This window comes from Grampus griseus, assembly GCF_964374135.1.
Source record: "Grampus griseus genome assembly, chromosome: 8".
Lineage (NCBI taxonomy): Eukaryota > Metazoa > Chordata > Mammalia > Artiodactyla > Delphinidae > Grampus > Grampus griseus.
The window spans coordinates 4,855,685-4,869,697 of NC_139002.1; the positions used below are offsets into that span (position 1 = coordinate 4,855,685).

The window sequence follows — 14,013 nt, forward strand, 5'->3', positions numbered from 1 at the left end:
TGGGATGATTTAAAAGTTCTGGACAGTTCTTGACGTGGTCATGATTGCACAACAGTGTGAATGTTCTTAGTGCCACTGATCTGTATGCTTAAAAACAGATAAAATGGCAAATTTTATATTATGTACATTTAACCATGCAACAACAAAAAAAATTTTAAAGGGAAAGAATTGGAAACAAGGCAGACGAATCTTTCAGGAAGTTTTGCTGTAAAAGGGAGCAAAGAAATGGGGCAGTAGAAGGAGAAGGAAGCGGTCAAGAAAGAATTTAAGAAGGGAGAAATTACAAGTTGCTTTGATGCCAGTTGTAATGATCCTGGAGAAGGGGCGAAGTGATAATGCAGAGAGCAGGGAGATCGCTCCAGTGGTGTTACTGAGTTAGCAAGAGGACATGGCTTGGTGCCAGGTGGCAGGGAGGCCTTGCTGGCAGCAGAGGAAGGGGCAGTCTCTGAAGGAACCGCCAGGGACTTCCCTGGCGGTCCAGTGGTTAAGACTCTGCACTTCCACTGCAGGGAGTACGGGTTCCATCCCTGGCTGGGGAACTAAGATCCCACATGCCGCAAGATGTGGGCGGGGGTGGGGGGAACAAAACCACGAAACAAAATGAAGGAAATGCTGGGAGCAAGAGAGTTTCAACCACCCCACAGGAAGGAAGGCAGAGTCCCTGGATCCACACAGTGGGGATGGGTGGGTAGATGTGGTGATAAAGAGTCTGTCAAAATTCTCTTCTGACTGCTTTTCTTTCCTTTCTGATATAGAAAGGATGGTCACTGTGGTAGACAGAGTAATGGCCCCCCAAAGTTGTCATATCCTAATCCCTGGAACCTGTGAATATTAACTTACATGGTCAAAGGGAATTTGCAGATGTGATTCACGGTAAGGACCTTGAGATGGGAAGATTATGCTGGATTATCTGGGCAGGCCCAATCTAATCACGTGAGTCCTTAAAAGTGGAAGAGGGGAATGAAATACGGCCACATAGTACAACACGCTAAGTGAGAGAAGACAGGCACAAACGAGCATGTACTGTATGATTCCACTTAGATGAAATGTCCGGAATAGGCAAATCCATAGAGACGGAGAGTAAGTCAGCGGTTGCCAGGGTTTGGGGCTGGGGAGAATACAGGGTGACTGCTAAAGGCACAGGGTTTCTCTGGGGGACGATGAAAACTGTTCTGTAACTGGTAGTGGTGAAAGGTGCACAATTCTGTGAATATACTAAAGATGACTGAATTGTACACTTTAAATGGGTGAATTGTATAGTATGTGAATTAGATCTTCAGTAAAGCTGTTACTAAAATCAAAACTGGAAGAGGGAAACAGAAGATTGCATCAGAGCAACATGTGACAATTGATATAGGGTCAGAGAGTTGCTGACTTTACAGACAGGAGACCATGAGCCAAGGAATGCAGGTGGCCTCTAGAGCCCGAAAAAGCAAGGAAATGGGTTCCCCCCTTGAGCTTCCAGAAAGGGACACAGCCTTGCCTACACCTTGATTTTAGCCCAGTGAGTCCTGTGTCGACGTTTTGACCCATAGAACTATAAGACAATATATTTGTGTTGATCTCAGCCACTACATTTGTGGTCATTCATGTTATGGGTCATCAACTGTGAGTGACAGTAAAGAAGAGTTATTAGAGGTTTGACAGGAGAGGAGACGTTAGGAAATAGTCCTGTAGGAAAGCAAAAGTGTGAACTGACTAGGAAAATAGAGCACGATTACCAGCCAGTGTTAAAAACACGCCTAAGGGAGTTGGGAACTTCTTTTCCCCCATCTAGATGGCTACTGTAGGAAGTCTGGTTTTTTATTCCCACAACTGGGCAATATTTCATTGATTGTTTCATCCAGCGAGTGGATGCTCAGAGTAAGCAGGAGGTGGGAGACGGGAATCTGTCGTTTGCTTGGTTGGACTCAGTTTCTGGTCTCAGTTTCGTGGACACCCAGCAGTCTGAGTGCGAGTCACTAAACAAGCCCACAACCTTCTCTGGTACTCAACAGAGGAGTGAGCAATCTGTCCTCACACTGGAGGGAAGACCCACTGGGTCAGACATAGTGAGAGGTGGCATGTCAGCCTCCAAAGTGGCTCGTAAGTACAACATATTGTGCTCTATGGGTGATTTAAGAGATCTTCCAAGGTAATTTCTACACCTGATTTTTAATATTTGTAACGTGTTTGTTGTATAATTTAGTTATTTTCCATGTTTACTATAGAAAAGAAGACAAAAAAACAAGGCAGCTAGATGAAACCGAGTACAGAAGCCAATGGCATGCGAGGAATGCTGGAGAGATATAAAAATAAGTAGAGCATACATGTTCTGAACTAGATAGACAGGGAAGGAAGGACCAAGACATACCAAATATTACTGATTCACTAAATACACGTGAGATACACCAAGCATCCAATGTTTATGAGCCACCCATCGATGATGCCCTGCTGACCCCACTTGTCCTCTGCCCGAGAAATGTAGGTGAAACCACAGCTACTGGACTTCCCTGGTGGCACAGTGGTTAAGAGTCTGCCTGCCAACGCAGGGGACACAGGTTCGATTCCTGTTCTGGGAAGATCCCACATGCGGCAGAGCAACTAAGCCTGTGCGCCACAACTAGTGAGCCTGCGTGCTGCAACTACTGAAGCTTGCGCGCCCAGAGCCTGTGCTCTGCAACAAGAGAAGCCACCGCAATGAGAAGCCTGCGCACCGCAACGAAGAGTGGCCCCCGCTCGCTGCAACTAGAGAGAAAGCCCGCTCACAGCAACGAAAATCCAACACAGCCAAAAAGTAAATAAATTAATTAATTAAATAAAATTACTTTAAAAAAAAAAACACAGCTACTCATCAGGGTAATTGATGAGATACAAGTATTTGCCAGGTATACTTGCCCCTGCATCATTCCAATAAACAAGTGTGTATGATGGCCCTATGTACCTTCAGTCTATGGGATCCCCTTGCTCAGACGCAACTCTGATTCCCATAAAGCCCCACCACCAGAGAGGAAAGCTAACACAACAGGGAAAAAATGGGAATATGAACACTGTATAATCCAGACTCAGGTAGTATGGTTCTTCCACTGTGCTTGTAGCTTATCCAATGTGTGTTCACATACCCCACCTTTCCCCTTACTTCTCACTATGTGTTTTAAAATTTATTGATAAACTGTGAGATTTGAGCTTCTTAGTTTGGTCTATGCACTTTTCTCCTCTGTGGCCTCTGGGATAACTTTGCCTAATATGGGTCTTGGAGGTTATCACTGGCCCAAGGTAAATTCAGCATCAGGAGCTGACTTTAGAATCTTTGCAAACGATTGTGACTCTACTGTTTTGAGAGTGATTAAGTTTGTCATTTAGCCGATAGGTTGCAAAACCGTGTGCAATCATATGCAGACATGGTCAAACAGAGATGCTGGGAATCAGAGACGGATGTGGTAGCTAGCTATGTCTTTGAATAGCTTCTCACTGAGGAGGCAAGGTATCTGTTGTTCTATGTGGGAAAAGTGCATTATGTTGGACAAGGGAATTTATGATACTGGATGTATGGGAAGAAATATGTGTGTACCCTCTATGAGACTGCCTGCCTGGTATTCCCCCTTCTTCTGGAAATTACCTCTTTGCATCCACATATCTGGCATAGAAGCTGCATGTTCTTAATGATGCCCATCACGTTGATTTTGGTTGGTTGGTTTAGGGATGAGTACCTGACCTAAGCTAATAAGCCCCTTCTCTGGAATTTTTGAATTTAGGGTTCAAAGAATTGAGGTCAGTTCCTCTCCAGTGTAGACATTTGTGTTGTTGTTCTTACAGACTGCAGTATACTAGGGTTTTAACCTTATATCTGGGGTTCTAGAGCCAGATTGCTTAGATTTCTTTTTTATTTATTTATTTATTTTTGGCTGCGTTGGGTCTTCATTGCTGCAAGTGGGCTTTCTCTAGTTGCGGCGAGCAGGGGCTACTCTTCATTGCCATGCGCAGGCTTCTCATTGCGGTGGCTTCTCATGTTGCGGAGCACGGGCTCTAGGTGCATGGGCTTCAGTAGTTGCGGCTCACAGACTCAGTAGTTGGGGCTCTAGAGTGCAGGCTCAGTAGTTGTGGTGAACGGGCTTAGTTGCTCCGCGGCATGTGGGATCTTCCTAGACCAGGAATCGAACCTGCGTCCCCTGCATTGGCAGGCAGATTCTTAACCATTGCGCCACCAGGGAAGTCCCCAGATTGCTTAGATTTCAATCCTGACTCTGACATTTACTATCTATGTGAACTTACTGTCTCTTCAGTTCCTTACCTGTCAATTACAGGTAATTATATCTACTTCATAAGGTTATAATGAATATTAGAAGAACTTAGGAGAGTACCTTGTTCTCAATAAATGTTCGTTATCGGGCTTCCCTGGTGGCGCAGTAGTTGAGAGTCCGCCTGCCGATGCAGGGGACGCAGGTTCGTGCCCCGGTCCGGGAAGATCCCACATGCTGCGGAGCAGCTGGGCCCGTGAGCCATGGCCGCTGAGCCTGCGTCTGGAGCCTGTGCTCCGCAACGGGAGAGGCCACAACAGTGAGAGGCCCACGTACTGAAAAAAAAAAAAAATGTTAGTTATCTTTACTCTTTACAAATCGAGACAAATGTTTATTTTTCCCAAATCTGACTTCAATTCAATGTTATTCAACATTTATTTTTTGCACACATACTATATTACGAGCGTTAAATTAAGCTTAGGAAAAAATACGGTACCAAAATAGACAAGGTCCCTGACTTTTTTGATCTTATAGTTTAGTGGGGGAAGCAAATATTAAACAAATAATCACAGAAATAATACAAGCTATAAGACTTGTTATGAAGGACAAGTAGAAGGTGGTATAAGAGATTATAACTGGAACACCAATCTAGCCTTCCTTAAGAAAGCAATGTAAGAGTTAGTAAGGGAAGAGGACATTGGAGAAAGCTTTCCAGGTAGAGGGGTCATCAAAAGCTTTTTGAGGCTTAGATATAGTGAGAAAAGGAGGAGGAAAATAGCAGGAAACGAGGCTGGAGAAACAGACAGGGACCAGATCATTCAGGACCTTGCAAGATGAATAGGGCACTAAAGGTTCAAGATCTTGGAGGTTAGGTTAAGGATTTTGGATCAGGATGGTGGCAGTTGAAAATGAGAGTCGACAGGGTTAAGAGATAGTGAAAGGGAAAGAATCAAGCATTTATCCTGCTTTCTTACATGAACTATACCAACAGGTAATCAAATAATTGAAGAGGGGTGATTTCCCTTGTAGAAATATTGTAGCTTCTAAATGAAGAATGATTGAATTATATCACCATTTTAAAACCCCTAATGAATGAATTGATGCAGGCATTATTCACCAACAGCTGTTAACACTACAAAAAGAGAGACAAGCACACACTGTGTGTCTCCTAATGGAAAAATACACCACCACCTAGGAAGGTATCCTGCCAAAAAATTAAACACGAATCTGATAATACATCTAGATCTTACTACCAATTTATAGAAAATAACAGAGGACAAGGTAACACATTAAAGTATGCTGTGGGGATGCAACTCACAAAATCTGGATTGTGGCAAAAACTAAAGGACAAACAACTAACTTCCTTAAATTAAAAAAAAAAAAAATACTAGGAGTTCCCTGGCGGCCTAGTGATTAGAATTCTGGGCTTTCACTACCATGGCCCGGGTTCAATCCCTGGTCAGGGAACTGAGAACCCACAGGCCTAGCGGCGTGGCAAAAAAACCATAAAACAAAAACAAAAAACGGGAAAACAAAGAAAGAAAAAATAAATACAGAGGACTTTCAAAAATGTACCAACCCAAAAACAATCTAAAAAAGAGTGGATATATGTACATGTATAACTGATTCACTTTGCTGTACACCTGAAACTAACACAACATTATAAATCAACTATACTCCAAAAAAATTTATTTTTTAATTAAGAAAAAAAATGTACCAACAAAACACAGTATAGTTCCTCACTGAAACATTTGGTTTAAAAAAAAAAGGAACATTTATGAGTCTATTGGAAATGTGTATAGTAACAGGATATTTTATGACATTAAGAAATCATTGTTATTTTAAATTTGTGATTATGGCATTGGGAGTTTTTTTTTGAACTCTTTTAGAAATACAGACTATTTACATAGAAAATCATATGATATCTGGACTTTTCTTCAAAATAATATGGGAAGGGGAAAAAAATTGAAGGGGGTATGGACGAGGCAATGTTGGCCACTGACTGGATTCGGGGGCTTGAGTGTTAGGTACATGTTTATATATTTTTAACTGTCCTTTCTATATTTTATATGTTTGAAATTCTCCACAATAAAGAAGAAGGGGGCTTCCCTAGTGGCGCACTGGTTGAGAGTCTGCCTGCTAATGCAGGGGACACGGGTTCGAGCCCCGGTCTGGGAAGATCCCACATGCCGCAGAGCAACTAGGCCCGTGAGCCACAACTACTCAGCCTGCGCATCTGGAGCCTGTGCTCCGCAACAGGAGAGGCCGCGGTAGGGAGAGGCCCGCGCACCGCTATGAAGACTGGCCCCTGCTTGCCACAACTAGAGAAAGCCCTCACACAGAAACGAAGACCCAACGCAACCAAAAATAAAATTAATTAATTTTAAAAAAGATGTTTATATTAAAAGAAATTTGGAAAGCAAAATTGACATAATTTAATAATAAATTGAGAGAGGGAGGTGTCAGAGATGACCCTGGGTTCTGATTTTTGTGCCTGGTTCTAAAATGGTACCCTTCGGTGATCAGAAAACAGTGAGCGAGAACACTGTCTATAGAAGAAGGCCACTCGTCTACCTTGGACATGTTGAGTCTGAGGTATTTCTGAGACAACCAAGCAAAGTGGAACTAGTAGGCAGTTAGGCACATCTGGAGCTGGGCAGAGAGATATGGGCTAGCAGTGTGCATTTAAGAATCAATGGCTTGGGTGGTCTAGTGGTAAAGAATCTGCCTTCCAATGCAGGAGATGTGGGCTCGATCCCTGCTTGGGGATATAAGATTGCACATACTGCAGGGCAACTAAGCCCACGTGCCACAACTACTGAGCCCACGTGCCACAACTAGAGAGAGAAAACCCACACGCCCCAACTAGAGAGCAGCCCATGTGCCATAACTAACACCCGATGCAGCCAAAAATAAAAATAAATAAATTTTTTAAAAAGTGCATTAAGGGCTTCCCTGGTGGCGCAGTGGTTGAGAGTCTGCCTGCCGATGCAGGGGACGCAGGTTTGTGCACCAGTCCGGGAAGATCCCACATGCCGCGGAGCGGCTGGGCCCGTGAGCCATGGCCGCTGAGCCTGCACGTCCAGAGCCTGTGCTCCGCGGCGGGAGAGGCCACAGCAGTGAGAGGCCCGCATACCGCAAAAAATAAATAAATAAATAAACATTAGTCTCTCTTAAAAAAAAAAAAAAAAGTGCATTAAAAAAAAAAGAATGGCTCACAGAGTTTAGACAGGTCTGCCTGGGCACCAGTTCTTAAACTTGAGCAAGGGTCTGAATTACCTGGAGAGTTCATTTAAACACAGATCGCTGGGCCACTACCCCAGAGTTTCTGAATCAGTAGGTCTAGATATGACTTAAGAATTCACATTTCTAACAATTTGACAGGTGACGCTAATGCTGCGGTCTGGAGACCACATTTTTGAGGCTCACTAGTCCCGGAAGATAGTATAAACACTAGTTCTCAACCCTGCATGCACATTGAGAATGTCAGCAAAGACAAGGGAGGGAGTGTTTCAAGTTTGATCGAGTACTCAACAAGTCCAAATGCTGCTCAAAAGTCCAGTGAGATGGGGAATTCACTTGCGGTCTGGTGGTTAGGACTCGGGCGCTTTCACTGCCGTGGGCCCGGGTTCAATCCCTGATCGGGGAACTAAGATTCCACAAGCTGTGTGGCACCCCCTCCCCCCAAAAAATCCAGTAAGATGAGAGTGCAAATAAATATCCTCTGGATTAGCAACATAGAAACAATTGGTGACAGTAAGAAGGTAGAGTCAAGGGAAGATCAAATTAGAGGGGATGAGAAGTAAAGAAGGAGAAGCAAGAGCAAAGAACAGTGAGTGCGGATAATATTTAGGTTTGAGAAGTCTGGCTGTGAATCCTGTGAAGAGGAAGAAAAATAGTGTTGTGGTGGGAGGCGAGGTGGGCTGCGAGCAAACAAAAGCATTAAGGTCAAATCACTGAGACCAAAGCATCGCCTTCTTCCTTGAATTAAAAAAAAAAATTAAACCACCAATTCCCCATCTGAAGATGAGTTGTATTTCAATAGTTGCATCTTAAAGATCTAACGAGTCTTCAAAAATCAAAAGGATGTTGTGACCAGATTTGACAATTATGAATAAAGCTGCTACAAACATTAAAAAAAAAAAAATCGAAAGGATGGACTTTTTTTTAAAGGATGGACTTGGGGCTTCCCTGGTGGCGCAGTGGTTGAGAGTCCGCCTGCTGATGCAGGGGACATAGGTTCGTGCCCCGGTCCGGGAAGATCCCACATGCCTCGGAGCGGCTGGGCCCGTGAGCCATGGCCGCTGAGTCTGCGCGTCTGGAGCCTGTGGAGAGGCAGGGAGAGGCCACGACAGTGAGAGGCCTGCGTACAGCAAAAAAAAAAAAAAAAAAAAAAAAAAAGGATGGACTTTAATTGTGGATATTCTGGCATCTTGGAGAAGAATGGGTAAGTCTACTGAAGCACAAGCTTCTTCCCTGACATCACAGGTCTTGGGAAGTTGCCATTCTACTAACTGATAAAATTGGCCCCCATATTCATTTATTTCATTAATCATGATTCATTCCTTAAACATTTATCAAATACCTATTATGGGCTAGACACTGTGCTAGGCTCTGGGATTAAAGTGGTGAATGATAAGAGGTAACTACAGTGGTAATTAGAAGAGTGTTGGAGAAATGCAGGGAGCTCTAAGAATCTATACCATGGGATCTAACACAGTCAGGGGAAACAGGGGAGGAGGCCTTGAATGAGTGGTTGTCAGAAAGAGAGCTGAATTCCATTTATATGAAACGTCCAGAATGGGCAAATCTGTAGAAGCAGAAAGTATACAGATTAGTGGTTGCCTAGGGCTGAGGAGCTGGGGAGGAAGGGAGAGTGACTGCTAATGGCAAGAGTTTCTTCTTGGGGTTATGAGAATGTTCAAAAATTGACTGTGGTGATGACTGCACAACTCTGCATATACTAAAAAACACTGAACTGTAACACTTTAAATGGGTGCATTGCATGGTATGTAAATTATATCTCATAATGTTCATGTATTTTGTTAAAAAAACAAAATTCATCTCAGTAAATTTGAAGATCTAATTCAGTTTATTCGATTCCTGAATCAGGTAGCATCCCATCTAGCAATGAGAAGTGTGCTCTGAGGGGCTGTACAAAATGGGAGGTTTTATAGGAAGAAGTGGGGGGCAAGGGATGTTTAATAAAAGAATAGAAAGGATTATTTTTAGGCCAGGACACCTTCTTCTGTGGGGGGAAGTGACAGCAAGGGTTTCATCATGCAGACTGCATCTTCTTCCTGGGGCGGGATGAGGTGGGGAATGGAGAGGGTCCCTGTGACAGATTATTATTATTGCTGACCAGAAACTTCCAAACTGGCTGATTAAGATTACATTCCTGGTAAAGGTCGAAACTGCAATTAGGTCAGGTATTAAATCTAGGTTTGGTACCATGGGCTTTAGCAAAAGTGACGCCATTTGGGCTTGTGGTTTTTCTCTTTATTTTATTATTATTATTATGTTAATTATTTATTTTTGTCTGTGTTGGGTCTTCCTTGCTGCGCATGCGGGCTTTCTCTAGTTGCAGGGAGCAGGGGCTACTCTTCCTTGCGGTGCACGGGTTTCTTCACTGCAGTGGCTTCTCTTGCAGAGCACGGGCTCTAGGCTCATGGGCTTCAGTAGTTGTGGCACATGGGCTCAGTTGTGGCCCGTGGGCTCTAGAGTGCAGGCTCAGTAGTTGTGGCACACAGGCTTATTTGTTCTGTAGCTTATGGGATCTTCCCAAACAAGGGCTCGAACCCATGTCCCCTGCATTGGCAGGCAGATTCTTAACCACTGAACCACCGGGAAGCCCTGGTTTTTCTCTTTAAATACATATATCATGTAGAAGAGATGTGTGGATTGAGAGGCATTAGATAAGGAACAATGTATACATATACAGAGGGAGTAATGTGTGCACTGGAGGAAAGAGTGTGGCATTTTAGAAGATGTGAAAAAAAAATCTGCATCTGGCATGTTCCTTGAAAGAGTATAATGAGAGTTGAAGCTGAAGCTATGTATTGAACAGGCCCACATTTGTAGCTGTGAAAGCCATGGTAAAAGTTTGAGATTTTATCCTAAAAACAATAGGAAGCCATTGTTGTGTGATAAAATCACTATGCATTTTAACTCCAGCTACCATGCAGAGAGTGAAGAGAAGGGGGGGGTATATTCGGGAAACCAGGTAGGTGGTATTACAGTTCTCCGGGTACAAGGTATTGGTTGGTGTCTTAGATTGTTAATGCAAGTTCGTGTGCCCGATGCACAGTGAGGCCAAACAAACAAACAAACATCGGGGCCATGCAAGATGAGGAGGCTCATGCCCTAAAAAGCCCGGAGCTCCCCGAAGGTCGGCAAAGCACTTTTAAAAGCCAGGGTGGCAGGGGGAGCCTCAGGGTATGTGATCAGCTTATCAGCTTATCAATTCTCTGATTGTCTGATGGTGAGGTAGCAGGGTGGTGTCACAGGGGTTAACTTTATCAGTCCTTAGGCTCCAGGAGGCCTGGGGCTATGTGATCAAGGTTAGCATCTTCCATTTGTTGGAGAGGGGGTTTTTTTACATCTGCAAAACAACTCAGGAAATGTGCATCAAATCCACTATTATCTAGGTACTTCAGAGAGGAGCTAAAGCAGAGGATCTGGGGGAAGGCCTGTCCTGGGAAGGGAAGGCCCCATGGGGTCCTGCTTGGTTACAAGATTAGGATGGTGGTCGTAGGAATGGACGAATTCAGCAGGACTTGTTGATGGGTTGGAACTGAGATGTGGTAGAGTAGTGAAGTAGCCAAGCTGACATGCTCAACTGGATGGATGATGAAATGGGAATACCAGAAGAGGTGCAAGTTTCAGGGTTGGGGAGTAAGGCTAATTTTGTTAATATAGTTGGAATGATCTAATAGGGGAGCAAGGCTGCTTTGTGCAGTAGTGAGTTCTCCTCTATTGGAATTATCCGAGTTGGACTAGAGATCTTTCAGTTAAGTGTCCAGTGTTCTTGCTCTGAAATAAGTTGTGGACTAAGTAACTAAGTTCCCATTCAGCCCTTATGGTCTACCACAAGCGAGTGCCATCTCTGCCAGAATTTGGCCCCCCGAACAGCTCAGGGCTGAAATAAAACGCTCTTCGCCTGGAATTTGAATTCCTCAGAATCACCTACACCAGGTTAATAATTAAAGGTTCCTCATAACTGTCTCCGTTTGTTTGTTTCACCTGTGTGCAGGATTCTGGTTTCATAAAATCCTCCCAGCAGTATTATTTAACCTAGTGTGGAAAAAAGGTGTATATATTCCGCCAACCCAAGGGCAAGTCTCTACTAGCCCAGGAGAAAGTGGGACGCTGCAGATGCCACAGAAAGTGACCCTGCCCAAAGCCAAAACAGAGGAGAGGACTCCTACAAAGTTAATCTTTTTATATCTTCTCACACCCTATCCAACCATCTAGCCCTGTGCCCTTAGGGTCCCACAGCCATTGGGTGGTTAATTTATCCTCCAGTCCCAGGGAGGGGGTGGGGTGAGAAGATGATAATTTTTAAATATAAAATGAAAAACAGAAAAGTACAAAAAGGGAGGAAACGGAGAAAAGACAAGAGAGTAATACAAGAAAAGCTGTATTTTGTGCCAGGACTGCCACCTCAATCCCCTGGGAAGCAGTAAGGACTTGCCTAGAGGTCCCTTATCGACTCTCCGATTAAATGCCCTAGGAGAGGTCCGCGGGATTTGTTTGACTGCTTTATTCCCACCCTGATTCTTCTCCAGGTATTACCTTGTGCACCTGCTCTAACACACACCAGGCCCTTCCTGAGACTTGCTCTGTCGCTGCCGTTCCCCTTCCAGGGTAAGCATTCCGCCTTCTTTTTCTTCTCCTTCTTCAAATCTCAGCACAAACTTTCTGGGCCTCATGCGCATCTTCCTGACTTTCCTCATCTCTGAAATGGGAATAATAAAAATGATGGTGGGAATAACAGCAAAACCTACGTATTACGATTGCTGTTGGGATTAAACATTATATATACTTGAAAATCTGTTGGAAACCGCAGAAGACTATACAATTTGACGTTGCTTTTTACGGCCTTTATTTCTCACATAGATTTCAGTGGCTAGAAAGAGGGGGTGCTAGGGTGCTGGGGTGCTTGTCTCTCAGTGAGATCAATGCAAGACGTTGCCAAGTGTTTCAGAAGAAAACGCCACTCTACTTCAGACGGGGTGCCGGCCACCTTGAACAAAGCCCTTTGGAGAAGTTTTTCCGTGCAAAACCTGAAGGCATGGGAAAACACAGCATGCAGCTGAGGAGCCCCCCGGGCGCTGCAGGCCGCACCTCCTTGGCCCCAGCGCGGCCGGCCGACTAGCCTGCGGCGCGCTTCTGCCAGCCGCCCAGGGCGCCCCTCCGGGCCACCGGGCCCCGTCCGAGCGCTCGCCCGCCGGGCCGGGGACGCTAAGGCTTGGAGTCCCGGAGTTTTAACACTTCACGCGATTTTGCAGTTGACCGAGAACTCTCAAGCCCCCCGCATACTCCCTCGCCGGAAAGTCAAGTTAGTGGCGGTGGAACCAAATGAGACTCCAGGTGTGAAAGGAACAGGCATATTTGGGGAGCGGCTCTAGGTGACCCCGTGTTGGGGGAATAAGATGGATTTCTCCAGTCATTTCAAAACCGCACCTCCCGCCGGGTGGCCCAGGGAAATTCTAGAACAATCCTCGGGCGCCGAGAGGACGCCCCGGGCTGCAGAGGCCGCAGGGAGCCGGACACCGGCCGGGCTTGGCTGCCTGCGGGGAGGCGGGTGCGGGAGCCAGCGGCGCACGGCATCCTCACCTGTCCGGGGCCGCCTCTCCGCAGGCCTCAGTTTCCGCGTGTGAGAAATGGGCTGACTACCAGCTCACCCTCTCACCGAGAGAAAGCATCTGGGGTGTTCCGGTTCAGCGCCGCTACAGAAACCACTCGAGAAAACAGGAGTTTGTTTCGGTTTTAGTTCAAAGAAGGAAAAAAAAATGCAAGAAGCGTGCACCGTGCGCAGAAATGCTTGTCAAGGTTAGCGGGAAGCCGGCTGAGCGGACGGGCAGAGGAAGGGCGAATTGGCCAGGGCCTAGGCGGCCTGTGAAGGTAACTCTACACGTGTTCACGAAGGCATGAAGATGCACGGCTCCTGTCAAAACCCGCGGGTGCGTCGGGAGACCAAACTCGGACGACGGCGACCGGGAGCAGCGTCCTCTGCGCCTGCGCAGTACCCGCGTTTCCCCGCCCCGAGCTCGCGCCCCGCCCCCGAGCTCTCTCCGCCCCGCCCACTTGCCCTCCCCCTCCCCAGCCCGGCCGCCCGCGCAGAGCATTGTGGGACACAAACAAAGTGCCCCCAAACAGGCTGGAGTGAGCGGAGCGGCAACCGCGGCGGCGCCGGCCCGCACGCGCGCGGCGGCGGCTCCCTCCCAACCTCCCCCTCCCCTCCCCTCACTCCCCTTCCCCTTCCCCACCCCGCCCCGCCGGGAAAACGCGAGCCGTCGCCTCGCTCCCCAAACCGCCGCCTGCCCTCGGCCAACCGCCCCCAACGGCCGCCCGCGCGCGGCTCGCCGGGCCCCCTCGCTCCTCCCCTCAGGCCCCCAGAGCGCTCCCCTCCCGCCGCCTCGCACTCTCCCACCTCGCAGGCACGCCGCTGCTCGGGGCCGCCATGCCCCTGCCGCAGGCTGTCCACGGGCCTAGGCGCGGCGGCCCGAGATAGGGTCTCCTCCGCCTCCCGGGGGAGGAGAGAGGGAGCGGGCCGTGCGCTCCGCCCCCTCCC

At 46.6% G+C, this 14,013-nt stretch overlaps 1 long non-coding RNA gene across 2 annotated transcripts; it reads right to left on the minus strand.

The window, feature by feature from the left end:
* Positions 1–4,354: 4,354 nt before the first annotated feature.
* Positions 4,355–13,953, minus strand: LOC309826330. Of its 2 annotated transcripts, none has more exons than XR_014297096.1 (3): positions 13,873–13,953; positions 12,012–12,174; positions 4,355–4,552 (listed from the first exon to the last, which is right to left on the minus strand). It is a non-coding gene; the product is annotated as an uncharacterized lncRNA (long non-coding RNA). The 2 variants fall into 2 exon arrangements; XR_014297097.1 differs by lacking the exon at positions 13,873–13,953 and adding an exon at positions 13,056–13,425.
* Positions 13,954–14,013: the final 60 nt, after the last annotated feature.